This window comes from Emys orbicularis, chromosome 8, assembly GCF_028017835.1.
Source record: "Emys orbicularis isolate rEmyOrb1 chromosome 8, rEmyOrb1.hap1, whole genome shotgun sequence".
Lineage (NCBI taxonomy): Eukaryota > Metazoa > Chordata > Testudines > Emydidae > Emys > Emys orbicularis.
In genome coordinates, this window is record NC_088690.1 from 112,379,359 (window position 1) to 112,392,737 (window position 13,379).

Below are 13,379 nucleotides of genomic sequence, written 5' to 3' on the forward strand. Positions count from 1 at the left end.
GGGGAATGGGGCAGGGCTGCTGTCTGAAGTGGTGTGAGATCCAAGCTGCACTTTGGCCCTTGCAAATATCTCTGCTCAGGAGTGGGTTTGTATCAGATTCCAGTGAAGGCTTGGGGTATCTTTGTCAACTCCATTTCTCTCTCCAAAAACAAAAGAACCTTCTCTAGGAGGCTGGAGCATCCTCGCTGCTCTGAAGCCCTGGCAGACAGAAAATCAGCTCTGCCAACATTTCTGCCTGTGTTTTACGTCCATCACTCCCGTGTCAGACGCATGCAGCATGGAAGACAAAACAAGAGTCTGGGGAAGTGCCAGCACTTGTAAGCTCAACATGGTGCCTGAAAACAAAGCTGGATTCGTTCTGCTTTGTACATTACCATGGACACTGAGCATTCTGGGATCAGAATTTAGCAGCCACAGGTACTTTTCATGCTGAAAAGCACCATTTCCTTCCCGCCCCGTTGATCAGAACTCCTGGGAAGTTGACAATTGGATATCATTTCCTGTATCAAAACATGAACAATGGCTTGTTATTGTAAGGATGAGCAGCCGAGCTGGACTGCAGCCATTTAAGAGAGAGTGAGAGCTGAAGTATTTGCTTTGAAAAATACAGCGCAAATAAAGAATTAGGCACTTCCCTGAAAGACACAATCTAAAAGCCCAGAGAGAGGCTGCTGACCCAAGGCAGGGAGCTAAGAGCTCTTTTAATGCCAGCCATAGCCCGATAGAATATAGTCCCTCTAGCCCCAGGCTGGGTCTACGGTGCTGCTGAAATGGTCCAGCTTTGTTGCTACATTAAACTAATGCATCCCAAAGCCACACTGGGAGCAGAGATGCCGTGTTTACAAGAGGCACTTCCCGAACGTAAACATCACTCTCAGGTACAAACAGAAGTGTGTCTGCTCCATTAATCAGAGAGAGCTAATGGCTCTGGGTCCTAAAGCCAGCCCGGGGAAGGGAGAAGATAGCATTCGCTCCTCAGGAAGAGTGGGCATTCTAGTTTGGTTCAGTGTATGCACTAGGGTTGCAAATGGCAGCTAGATGGCATAAAGGCCTGACTCAGAGTCTGCTGAAATCCACAGGAGTCTTTCCATTGACTCCAGTAGGTTTTGGATCAGGCCCTGCGAGAGGGATGGCAGTAAACACACTGAGGGGAACATTTTTCTGCCAGCTAGTTTGCCACAAGCTCCTCCGGTTGAGCCATCGTCTAGGTGTGAATTGCTTCTCCTCTCCTCTCTTCTCATTGGTCTCAAATGCACAGGAATTAGTTAACCCAAGAAATATTTCTCTGCCCGCTGCAAGGCATGATGGAATGTACAGTTACTGCCTCTTGTTGCAGAGTTGCAAGTGCTTCCAGACTTTTGACCAATGTAGATGGTGACTTAGGTTCTGCCCCTGTGTCCTGCTTCTGCATCATTTCCAAGAAGCAACTGGAAATAGCCTGTTTCGCAGGCTAGGCAGTGGGGCACATGCACATCTGTCCTGGCTTTGGTGACTCTAGCAGGATCCATCTCCACGATCCCTAGCATGAGCCATCTCCATTTAAAAAAACGCCTCTTTCTGAAGCAGTTAATTAGCTGTGAGTTGCAGGTCCAGGATTTTCCTGCTAGCTCCAGGAGGAAGTGCAGGCATTGGCCCAAAGAAAAAAGCCAACCAGGCACGTAGGCGCAGGATAGATATATTTAGAGTTATATAAATGGAACTATCAGTGTCGGGCGTGAGCGTCACGAGCGCAGGTGACACAGAACTTTCTCACCAGCTGGCCTGGGGCTGTCAAACTAACTTCCAGGCGGGATCAGGCTGCCCAGGATCTCCACACCTGCCGAATGAAATGCATGCCCTGCGCCCTCGGCCAGGGAAGAATGGTATTGTCGTTGAGGCATTAGGCCAGGAGTCAGTGGATCTGGGTTCAAGTGCCAGCTCTGCCAGAAACCTCCTGCCTGGCCTTGGGCAAGTCACTTGATCTCTCCAGTTCCCCTTCTGTAAGCAGGGAGTCATGACACTGTTGTGAGGATCAGTCCATGAGAGGCGCTCGGCCACTGTAATGTTGGGGGCATATAAGGATACGTCTGTGCTGCAATAAAATACCCTTGGCAGCGAGTCGCAGACCCGGGATCAGCTGACTTGGGCTTGCGGGGCTCAGGCTGCGGGGCTAAAAATTGCAATGTAGCTGTTCAGGCTTGGCCAGGAGCCCAGGCTCTGACACCCGGTGTGACCGGGATCCCAGGGAACCCACAGTGAGGTCACTCACTTAGGATGAACTGCAAAGAATGAGGCAGGCAATCCCCAGAGCTGGTGGATATTGTAATACTTAGATTTCCCAAGCCAGCACAAAACAGCTTCTACAATACCTCACTGGTTACCCAGAAACCAAAACACAGTTCCCTTAAAGCAACCAGGCCTCGGGCTTCTGCCCAGAGACCCAAATCAGATACGATGAGGATTACTGAAAATCTTATTCCTCACAGAAGAAAATTCTACCAATCCCAAAGGATCGGACACATTTACTCCCAAGTTACTGAATATTTCAGATCCTACCCAAATACACGCTTAGAGCCAGTTCCTATTAACTAAACTAACATTTATTGAAAAAGAAAAGAGAGTGAGTATTGGTTAAAAGATCACTTTCCATACAGACACGAGCACAGTTCTGTGATCAGCGTCACAGCAGAGATGGGGAGCTTTGGCGTTACAAAGAGTTTTTAGAATTAGTCCATAGATTCAGTCCAATGTTCATACCCAGAGTGATCCAGGTGGGACTGGAGATCTCAGTCTTAAAACTTAAACTTCCCCTGCATAAAGCATCAGGCAGATCTGAGATTAAAAGGATCAGGACCCAAGGGGTTTTTATACAGCTCCAGGACTTCTCTTGACAGCTTAGAGTTCTTAGGTGAACAACAGGCAATCATGGACACTTTGAAGTAGCCCTATTTCCTACCCATCGCCAGTAATTAGCTACACAAATTAACATAAGGCAATTGCCTGTTTTCCACCATTCGCAGGTGATTTGCTATATACATCAAAGAGAAATCAATACAGTGATGTCACTATATTTACAGTTCATTTAAAAGTTAAGATGTCCTTTTGATCTCTGAATTAACAGAATGCAGCATAGACAGGAACCGTTTGGTTACATTGTTAACCTCGAACAATAGATATGTAAACACACAAAACCACAAACATTATCTACCAATATGTCCCTAAAGGGTGAATTCGGGTCATTTATCCTGCAGGATGCTTAGCCCTTTCTGGCCATGTGTCACACCCAGCAAGAGGGAGGGTCTCAAAGTCTGGGCTGCAGCCTGAGCTCGAATGTCTACCCTGTGATTTTTAGCCCCGCGAGCCCAAGTCCGCCGACCCAGTCCAGCCACGGCTGTACCACGGTGTAGATGTACCCACACACACATTCCTGCCACCGGGGAATAGCGAGTGAGAGAGAAATGGGAAGCTGTGCGTTCTCCTTCATAGTGTGTAAGGAATTCTGCTGCCACAATGAGGGGTAAATTCTAGAAAGCTAGACGCACAGCTGGATAGCTCATGTGGGCTCGCCAGGCTGACCAGAGGCAGAAAACTACATGGAGTGTGGGGAAGGAGTCGCCTCCCTTGCTGCTCTCAGCCCATCTTTGCAGACTTGAGAGCTTCCAAGAAAGGAAAGATTCCGATCACTGTTTGGATTTCGGGGCTGGTTTTCTAAACGGAGCCCAAGATTTCCCAGAGTGACGTGTGATTGTGGGCGGCCAACCGGAAACACCTAAAAGGGGACTCGTTTTCAGAGGGCTGGTGCTCAACACTTCTGAAAATCAGGCTGTTTTAAAGTACCTGGTGCTGGGTAGCTAAACCTGAGGCATTCAAAATGGCTAGTGGCTTTAGAAAATCTTGGCCTGACCCTCTGATCTACAAATTGGCAAAGGGTGGAGAAAAATGCTTTTGAACAAATGATATAACTGTGCCCAGAGGACATGCTGGAGCAATTTTGCTGGGTGTATTTGTCAAAATATGTGTGAATCACTTTGTGCATTTTCCAGCCAGCTCTGGATCTAACCATCTCAGAGTTATCTAGCGGATGGGAATGAGAAATTAATTAAAAATCAGTTTGGAATAATGTAGCATCACAAACCAACAACAACTGCTTTATTTCAGCCAAGATGTAGCTACCGAAACAAGGAGAACATCTGGCAAAAGACTAAAAATATCTCTGCAAACTTGTATTCCTGCAACATGCCTAATTAGGCATTGCCTATAGCTGGAGCAAGCGCATTCCTGTAAATGGCTAATTTCTTGGCAAGAGCCCTATCCGCTCTATTATGTAGATGTGCTTTCAGAGAAATGCCTGCCCACAGAAAGGTAGGAGAAAAAATGTAACTGGAAATGACATGTGGTGCAAAAATTCCCTTCCCTCTGCAAACGACTGTGTTGAGGAACATCTTGCAAACATTCAGCTAGAGTGTGAAAAATGTCTCATCAGCGGATGCCAAGGCTGGGGCAGGAATTTTGGTTTTGAATCTTAAAGGGAGTGGAAATAAATGCTTTAAAAGAAAATGAAGCTCTTCAGCCATCAAGAGAAGATGTGTGTAGCTTCTTAACATTTGCAAGTGGACCCAGCGAAGCTACAAGGGGCTTGAAAAGGGAGGTTCACAAGGAGACCTGTATCAGGTACACTTCTGAACTGCCCTGGAGCCTTCCATTCCACCGCCCCGGGGAAGGTGTTGTTCCAAACACTGGGGACCAGTACATGTTAGTGCTTTTCTGTGCCCTCGGCTCGGAGGGTGAGGCGGGCTGTGCAGCGTCTGGATAGAATAGACCTGACACTCTGCTGTTGTGACTTCCCTACTCAGGTCTTTTTCACGACCACTGAGAAATGCATTAAACACCGTGGTCCTAGGCACTCAATTCAGAACAGCCCTTGAGCAGGTGCTTAACTTCAATCATACGCTCAAGTGCTGTCCTGAACTGGGTCCTAGCCAGGAAGCTTAGGAGACCTCCAGTGGCTGCTTTTTGCCATACTGAAAAACTCTTTGTTTTCTGTCTCGGATCGCTTCTAATCCATGCCTGAACTTCACCCTTCGCCCTGTCCTTGCCTTATTCCAGCCTCTTGTGAGGCACTTGGTCAAAGGCACCTTGAAAGTGCAAATAAATTATGTCATTTGATTCTTCTTTGTGCTCTATTTTCTCCCATAACTTCCGCAGAGAGGCCCTATTTTGCTTGACAGAAGCGGAGCTGGTTTTCCCCTATCATGATCATCCAGGTCTTTCTATGTTTTTATTATCATTTCAGTCAGTATACCTGGCACTGAAGTACAGCCCACAGGTCTGAAATCCCCAGGAAAACCCCGACAGCCTTTTGGTAAGATAGTTCCTCTCTTTGCCACCCGCCAATCCTCTGTGATAGTCACTGGTTTTAGGGAGATGTTGCATTTTTTTGTTAGCAGCTCAGAACTCCTGCACGTTCAGCCTCTGGTGCAGGTGATTTCTTGCTTTCTCTAGGTTCTCAGTTTGGTCCAATTCAGCACCTCCTGTGTTGAGACCTCAGTCCCTGATGATGCCTGGTGGTTATTACTCAAAAAAATAACACATGAGAATCAGCTTCCTCCTTAATTGCTCTTTATTTCATGGCAGCCCAGCAGAGCCAATGGTTCTCTTGCAGAATTCCTGGGAAAGTCCTGGCAAGGTCAGTCAGAGTTGGCCTTGAAAGATGACTGGTCTGATTGGACACCACAATTCCAATGTCCCAAAGAATTTTCTGAGCCTTCGCTTGCTTGCTGAGCAGCAAGAATGAATCCCTTTTTTAAAGAACATTTGGTTAGTTATTTAAGAATCAGTTTGTTTTGGTTTGGGTTTGTTGGCCAAGAATGCTTTTTCCATGGCTGAAATATCGACATCAGGACTGGGTCAGTAATAAATCTTAGGCTTTATTTCTCAGTCTGCCTTGCTTCCCCTGGGTGTCTGTTTGTTTAAGGGTTCCTCCTCTTTGTCGGTTCCATTATGGGGCTTCTGGGCTGAACTGGGAATTAAGCCCTTTGTAAATATTCGACAGTTTCTCACATAATCACCCTGTGAGTGAGGTCAAAGTGGTACCGGTGCATTGGGCTAAGGGTCACCCAAAGAATGTGATTCTATGGGAACTCGGCACTAAGGGGAGCTTACGGCCTCGGCTGGCGGCCACATATAGATTAGCATTAGCATTGCGCTCAGCAGGCGATTAGGGGAACAAATGAGCTTTCATTGAACAAGGGTCTTTGGCCTTCTTAACTTTTGTGAAGCTGTGAATTGCTGTTTTTATTTATTTATCTGGTTTGCCGCTCTTTGCCCTAGAGAATGAGCCTGCTATACAGGAAGACCTGAGTTTGAGAAGAAAGAAGCAGGCTGGCTATTAATGAAGCCTGATTCTTTGAACAAGCTTATTAATAAGCGGCTTCTCCAGCCTCCCTCACTTGGAGAAAGGAGACCAAGCCCTGGCTTTGACTCCTTAGAACTGGTCATGGCTCTAGCCTCTCTCTCTACATGTGCAGAATGCAATGAACACAGACGTTTCCATGCCATTGATTTTCATCATGGGGTATGGGATATTTTCAGACTTTTTATTATAGTTTCTTAAATCAATGCATTCCCAATTAATCTCTAATTAAATGAGTTCTGTGTTTTCAGAGGCTATTTTTGTAGTGCCTGGCAGCCTAATTACAATCATTATCTTGCCTTGAACTATTTAAAAGAAGTTGTATTTAATTGTGTGTGTGTGTGTGTGTGTGTGTGTGTGTGTGTGTGTGTGTGTGTGTGTGTGTATGCACACACATATATAATGTGTGTATGTATGTGTCTCTATATAAAAAGTATAATTATATAATTTATATATATAATTAAATGCAACTCTGTGTGCGTGTGTATATACAAGTATGTATATAGGTGTAGGTGTGTAACTAAATGCAACAATTTGCATTTTATCCATTATAAAGGTCACATAGGTTAAAAGGTTACACAGGTTAAAGGTTACATGTTACACAAAGTTAAAAACCCCAACGTGGCAAAAAATGACATCCCAACAGCAACGTTAGCCCAGGTGCATGACCTGCTTGTGTCTCTAATTAGTATGTGCAGATCAGGTAAGAGTGTTGTAACAATCACCTACTGTTGGTAAAACTGTTTTTACCTCCAGCTAATTTTACCAGATAATTACCAGCCTCACCAAAGTCACTGGAAATTGGTTCCCAGTAGACCTGTGGGGTTGGGATTATCTACCCCATGGACTCTGGAGAGCTAAACTCCCCCAGATGTTTTATTGAGAGCTGCCCCAAGGGCTGAATTTGAGATTAGAGACTCTTAGCCCATTAGACCTTTTTAAATGAAAGTTTCCCCTTGCAAATGCCCACTGCCTAGTGTCCTGCTTCTTCCTAGGGAAGCAAGTGTACGCTGCTCGGTGATTCAAATGTAGACACAATGAGGAGTCCTTGTGGCACCTTAGAGACTAACAAATGTATTTGGGCATAAGCTTTCATGGGCTAAAACCCACGTTCTTCCACCCAGGTCAGAGGGTCAAAGCCATAGTGTTACAGGGGGACTTTTAATTATGGTTTGTTACTGGCCTAACAGTGACAGATAACACTGATTAATGGTGTATGTTTTGCCTATAACAATATTCACATCCCTGCCAAAATAAGTAACCAGCCTTCATGTTCCCCAAAAGAGAAGGAGATGTAAGCCCCAGAGAGTAATGCGTTGTGGGAAACGTGTGCGTTTCCTGCTTGCTTTATGGTAAGAATTTCTGCATGAGTCTGAAAACCTAAATGTCCATTTAAAAATGTGAGTGGGACCATTTGTATGAGAGAGGCATGCGGCCCAGTGCTCTAAGTACAGGCCTAGCGCTCAGGGACCCCTGAGTTCTAATCCCAGTTCTGCCAACAATGCCCTCTGCAGCCATTGGTACGTTGCCTCACTTTCGCCCTCGGTAGAATGAGTCATAGCACTAACTTCCTGGCTCCCGGGGATGGGATGAGGTTGGTGTATGGCAGCCAGCGTGTGTATGCCATTGCTACGCAGCTTTATTGTACAAAAAAGGGCCCTCGAGCTTCCTCCCATAAATATAAATGAGACCAACTGAAGACAGAGATACATACTTGATGGGGCTGAGGAGAGGCATAAATTATTCTGCAGCACATTTGTCTGTCAGAGCGTGCTTTGTTTGTGCCTTAATGCAGCGTTGGGATGTACCACAGATACGATGTTAGAGTCTCGTTTCTGACGCTCTCTTCTACCAACAGAGCTCCCAACATGCAGTTGTAACCAGGCATCCATCATTGCCCGGGCACGGTTCCGGGCGGGTCCCACAGGGTTTGGCTCTCGGCCCTGCGCTATTTCATCGTTTTCTCAATGACCTGGAAGAAAACACAAAATCGTCACTGATAAAGTTTGAAGATGACACAAAAATTGGGGGACTGGTAAATAATGGCGAGAACAGGTCGCCAATACCGAGCGATCTGGGTCACTTGGCAAACTGGGTGCAAGCAACTAATATGTGATATAATACCACTTAAATGTAACTGTATCTATAAGTATCAACCAGGGGAACAAATATTTAGTAATGGGGCTTTTCAATCGATCAGAGAAAGGCCGAACATGATCCAATGGCTCTAAGTTGAAGCTAGCCAAATTCAGACTGGAAACAAGGTGTACATTTTTCACACAGAGGGTAATTAACCATCGGAACAACCTACCAATGGTTCTGGTGGATTCTCCATCGCTGACCATGTTCAAATCAAGACTGGATGTTTTTCTAAAAGCTCGGCTCTAGGAATTATTTGGGGGCAGTTCTCTGGCCCGTGTTCTACAGGAGGTCAGACAAGACGACCACAATGGTCCCTTCTGGCCTTGGAATCTATATTTTTAGGACGTGTGTGAATAGATAATTCAACCAATTAAAAAATGAGGAGGAAAGAAAGCAACAACGCAAGCAGCAGCCCCATCATCTTTCACCAGGCAGCGTGCGAGGCACGTGAATGGCTTCAGTTAGGCTGCCAGGCCATCCAAAAATAGAGTGAAAATACAGGGCTTGTTTAATTCGAGTTTTATTGACAACAGCCTGACTTAACTAAAGTAAAACACATCTGAACATTCCCCCACCGCCCAAAGGAAAATCAATGACACCGAAACTTCTGGTTTCTTTTCCTTTAATCCCATGTCAGTGATAAAGACCAGCCCTGTTCACTTGGCAATGGGGAAGTTTGTGTTCCACGGATCCCCGGGGTGTGCACTGCTGGGATGTCATTGTAGTGTGTGTCATGCTTGTGCAAGGTGCTACGCAACAGGGGGAGGGGGCTGTTTATCCAGAGAACAGGTGCAGCGTAAGCAACAACAGCAGCGGAAGCTTCCCGTTACCCCACAGCCAACCCACAGAGGCCTCATCTCGGCAGCACCAGCTCAGTTGTTCACTCCAAGACTCAAAGCTGTTGTGATCCTGAGACTTCTCCTCTAAAGGGAACTCGACCTAGACTCCAAACCGTGTTCACAGAAGAACACTGCACAGCTGAAAGTTACCAATAACGTCTGGCCTCCAGCCATTTGGACTGGATTTGAACCAGGTTCTTACACATGAAAGGTCCAGTAGTCCATTCCCCAAGCCCCCAGCTGGGTGGTGTGGGACTATTTTTTCAGGCATTTGGCTGGTGTTTGTTAGATTTAGCCTGAGATGATCGAAGCCCCGGAAGCAAATCGAAACTAAACTCTTCTCTAGAAAATCCATCAGAAACCAACCTGAGGGCCAGTTCGTTTTGGTAAATTTGATTCTAGATGATTGGATTTAAAGAGTCAGTGGGAAAGTTTACATTAAATTCCTTAGCCACCTATAGATCTTTGGGCTCCCTGCAATATGTCTGCCTAGCAGTTAATCGTTCGTCTGGCACTGAAGAACTCTCTTGACAGGAAAACTCCAGCAAATCTCCAGGTGGCTTTTTAAACCCATTGGTCCAGTCCACATGCACCTCTTCCGGCTAGCATGGAGGGTTTTTTAACCAGATAAAGAATAAAACTGTGATTTGTTAACAGGAAAGACAAATCCCTGGCAGTATAATCAATGCCCAACAACCCCTCTCACAGTCTTTGCATAGTCTAGTCAGTAGCATAGCTGGGGGGGGTGCAGGGGAAGCAGCCGCTTCCCCTCAGCACATTTTCCAAAAGCGGCGCCTTAGTTAGGGGTTACCATGGCGCCAGCGGGCGGGGCCCACGCTCCGCTCTGAAGCTTGGCCTGCCAGGCCGGCGCTGGGCTCCTGCAGGCAAAGGGGGCAGCACAGCCGGAGGAGCCATGGGGGAGGGGGGCGCGGCCGGAGAAGTGAGGGGGGGCGCAGCATGGCAGCCCGCAGTGCGGCCGGAGGAGCGAGGGGGGGTCGCGGCGCGGCTGGAGAAGCCAGCCAAGGGGGGAGGTGCGGAGCGGCCGGAGGAGGAGCCGGGGGGGGGCGCCTTTTTAATGTTTGCTCCCCCTGCTCTTAGAACCTGGCTACGCCACTGAGTCTAATGCATGGGTTACCCCCTCAGAGGAGTCACGGACAGATTTCAGGGGGGTTGTGATCGCCCTAGAGCTAGATGGGAGAAGATTCCCAAGTTTCTTCTCTTGTAACGTGGGATCAGAGTATGGAAAAGATGGAGAACCCCTGGTCTAGTGCTTAACTCCAAGGGCTGAGTGTCCTAGGTTCTTCTTCCTGTTGAGTTCAGCAGGGCCTCACATGGCCGTAAGGATCTGACCGCGTGGAGCTGCCTGCAGGGTCAAGACCTTCCTCTGCAACCGTCCTGTCCTCTTGTCCTCCAGGAGATGCAATCTCACCACCCAGCCAGGAAAGCAGGCAGGGGTGAGGCTGGAATTTCCCTGCGCACCCCTGGCCACTATCCTGGAAAACACGTTGCTTATCACCGGCAGCCTGGCTAATTATTGCCATCCATCCAGTCTCCCATTTCTGGCTGGGTTTATTGAAAAGACTATGGCAAAACAACTGTGCAGATGTCTCAGACTTCCCTGGCCCTTGTCAGTCTGGGTTCAGGTCTGGGAACGGCACTGGTTGGTGATCTGCTCCTGGAGACAATTGGAGATCAGGTCTCCAGATGATGTTATTAGCTCTGTCAGTTGCTTCCCACGTTGCTGACCACGAGGTGTTCTCATCTTGCCTTGAGGTTGGCAGGAATGCGGGGGGCACTGCTGATCCTTCATTCCTTTCTTCCTGCTGCTGATGCTGGGCTGGTGCGGCCACAAAGCTCTGAGGCACGTGGAGAGAGCTGACCGGCGGTGCTCCATTCCTTGGAGCAGACGGTGACATAAATATCCCTTTCGTGGCGTGCACAATACAGTGTGACGTCAGCAAACCCCGGTAGAAGAATATGCTTTGAGCAGATGCAGCTGCCGCCAGGGTATTCCCCCTGGCCATATTTGACACTTATCTTCGATGCATCTGCCAGCTGCAATGGGTCCCATCGGTAAACAGACCCATTGTTTCACGCTGGATGCCCATGCAGTGCGTGCTTTGCTGTGGAAGCAGATAAAAGCTTCCCTGAAATGGGCAGTTAGCAATGCTTTGGTAACAGACCAGCCAGCTCACTGCTACTTGCTTTGGTGTCTTTGGGTTTTTTTAAATCTCAATTACTGGTGTTTCATGGCCATGTTCCATACCCGTCGCTATTTCTCTCCAAATGTCTCATCAATTACTACTAATGAGTTGGAGCTCCCAGCTTTTTGGCATTGCAACATTGGCAGAAATTCCTCCGGAAAGGTTGTTTAAAATGATAATTGTGTTGTGGAAGTTTGAGGTGTGACACCAACAGCATCTGCCATCTAACTGTTATTAGACACAGTGGAAACCTGGTTAGGCTTGGAGCCGATACACTGAGCAGAATCTGTAGGTGCCCAGTTTAACAGCAAGTGCACAGCATTGGGTTCCAGTTGAATACCGTGTGCAGATGTGGTCGCCCCACCTCAAAAAAGATCTATTGGAATTGGAAAAGGTTCAGAAAAGGGCAACAAAAATGATTAGGGGGATGGAACGGCTGCCGTAAAAGGAGAGGTTAATAAGACTGGGACTTTTCAGCTTGGAAAAGACGACTAAGGGGGGATATGATTGAGGTCTATACAATCATGACTGGTGTGGAGAAAGTGAATAAGGAAGTGTTATTTACTCCTCATAAAACTTCACCAAATGAAATTAAGAGACAGCAAGTTTAAAACAAACAATAGGAAGTATTTTTTCACACAATGCACAGTCAAACTGTGGAACTCCTTGCCACAGGATGTTGTGAAGGCCAAGACCATAACGGGGTTCAAAAAAGAACTAGATAAACTCATGGAGGATAGATTCATAGATTCATAGATTCTAAGACTGGAAGGGACCTCGAGAGGTCATCGAGTCCAGTCCCCTGCCCGCATGGCAGGACCAAATACTGTCTAGACCATCCCTGATAGACATTTATCTAACCTACTCTTAAATATCTCCAGAGATGGAGATTCCACAACCTCCCTAGGCAATTTATTCCAGTGTTTAACCACCCTGACAGTTAGGAACTTTTTCCTAATGTCCAACCTAGACCTCCCTTGCTGCAGTTTAAGCCCATTGCTTCTTGTTCTATCCTCAGAGGCTAAGGTGAACAAGTTTTCTCCCTCCTCCTTATGACACCCTTTTAGATACCTGAAAACTGCTATCATGTCCCCTCTCAGTCTTCTCTTTTCCAAACTAAACAAACCCAATTCTTTCAGCCTTCCTTCATAGGTCATGTTCTCAAGACCTTTAATCATTCTTGTTGCTCTTCTCTGGACCCTTTCCAATTTCTCCACATCTTTCTTGAAATGCGGTGCCCAGAACTGGACACAATACTCCAGCTGAGGCCTAACCAGAGCAGAGTAGAGTGGAAGAATGACTTCTCGTGTCTTGTTCACAACACACCTGTTAATACATCCCAGAATCATGTTTGCTTTTTTTGCAACAGCATCACACTGTTGACTCATATTTAGCTTGTGGTCCACTATAACCCCTAGATCCCTTTCTGCCGTACTCCTTCCTAGACAGTCTCTTCCCATTCTGTATGTGTGAAACTGATTTTTTCTTCCTAAGTGGAGCACTTTGCATTTGTCTTTGTTAAACTTCATCCTGTTTAGCTCAGACCATTTCTCCAATTTGTCCAGATCATTTTGAATTATGACCCTGTCCTCCAAAGCAGTTGCAATCCCTCCCAGTTTGGTATCATCCGCAAACTTAATAAGCGTACTTTCTATGCCAATATCTAAGTCGTTAATGAAGATGAACAGAGCCGGTTCCAAAACAAACCCCTGCGGAACCCCACTCGTTATGCCTTTCCAGCAGGATTGGGAACCATTAACAACAACTCTCTGAGTACGGTTATCCAGCCAGTTATGCACCCAC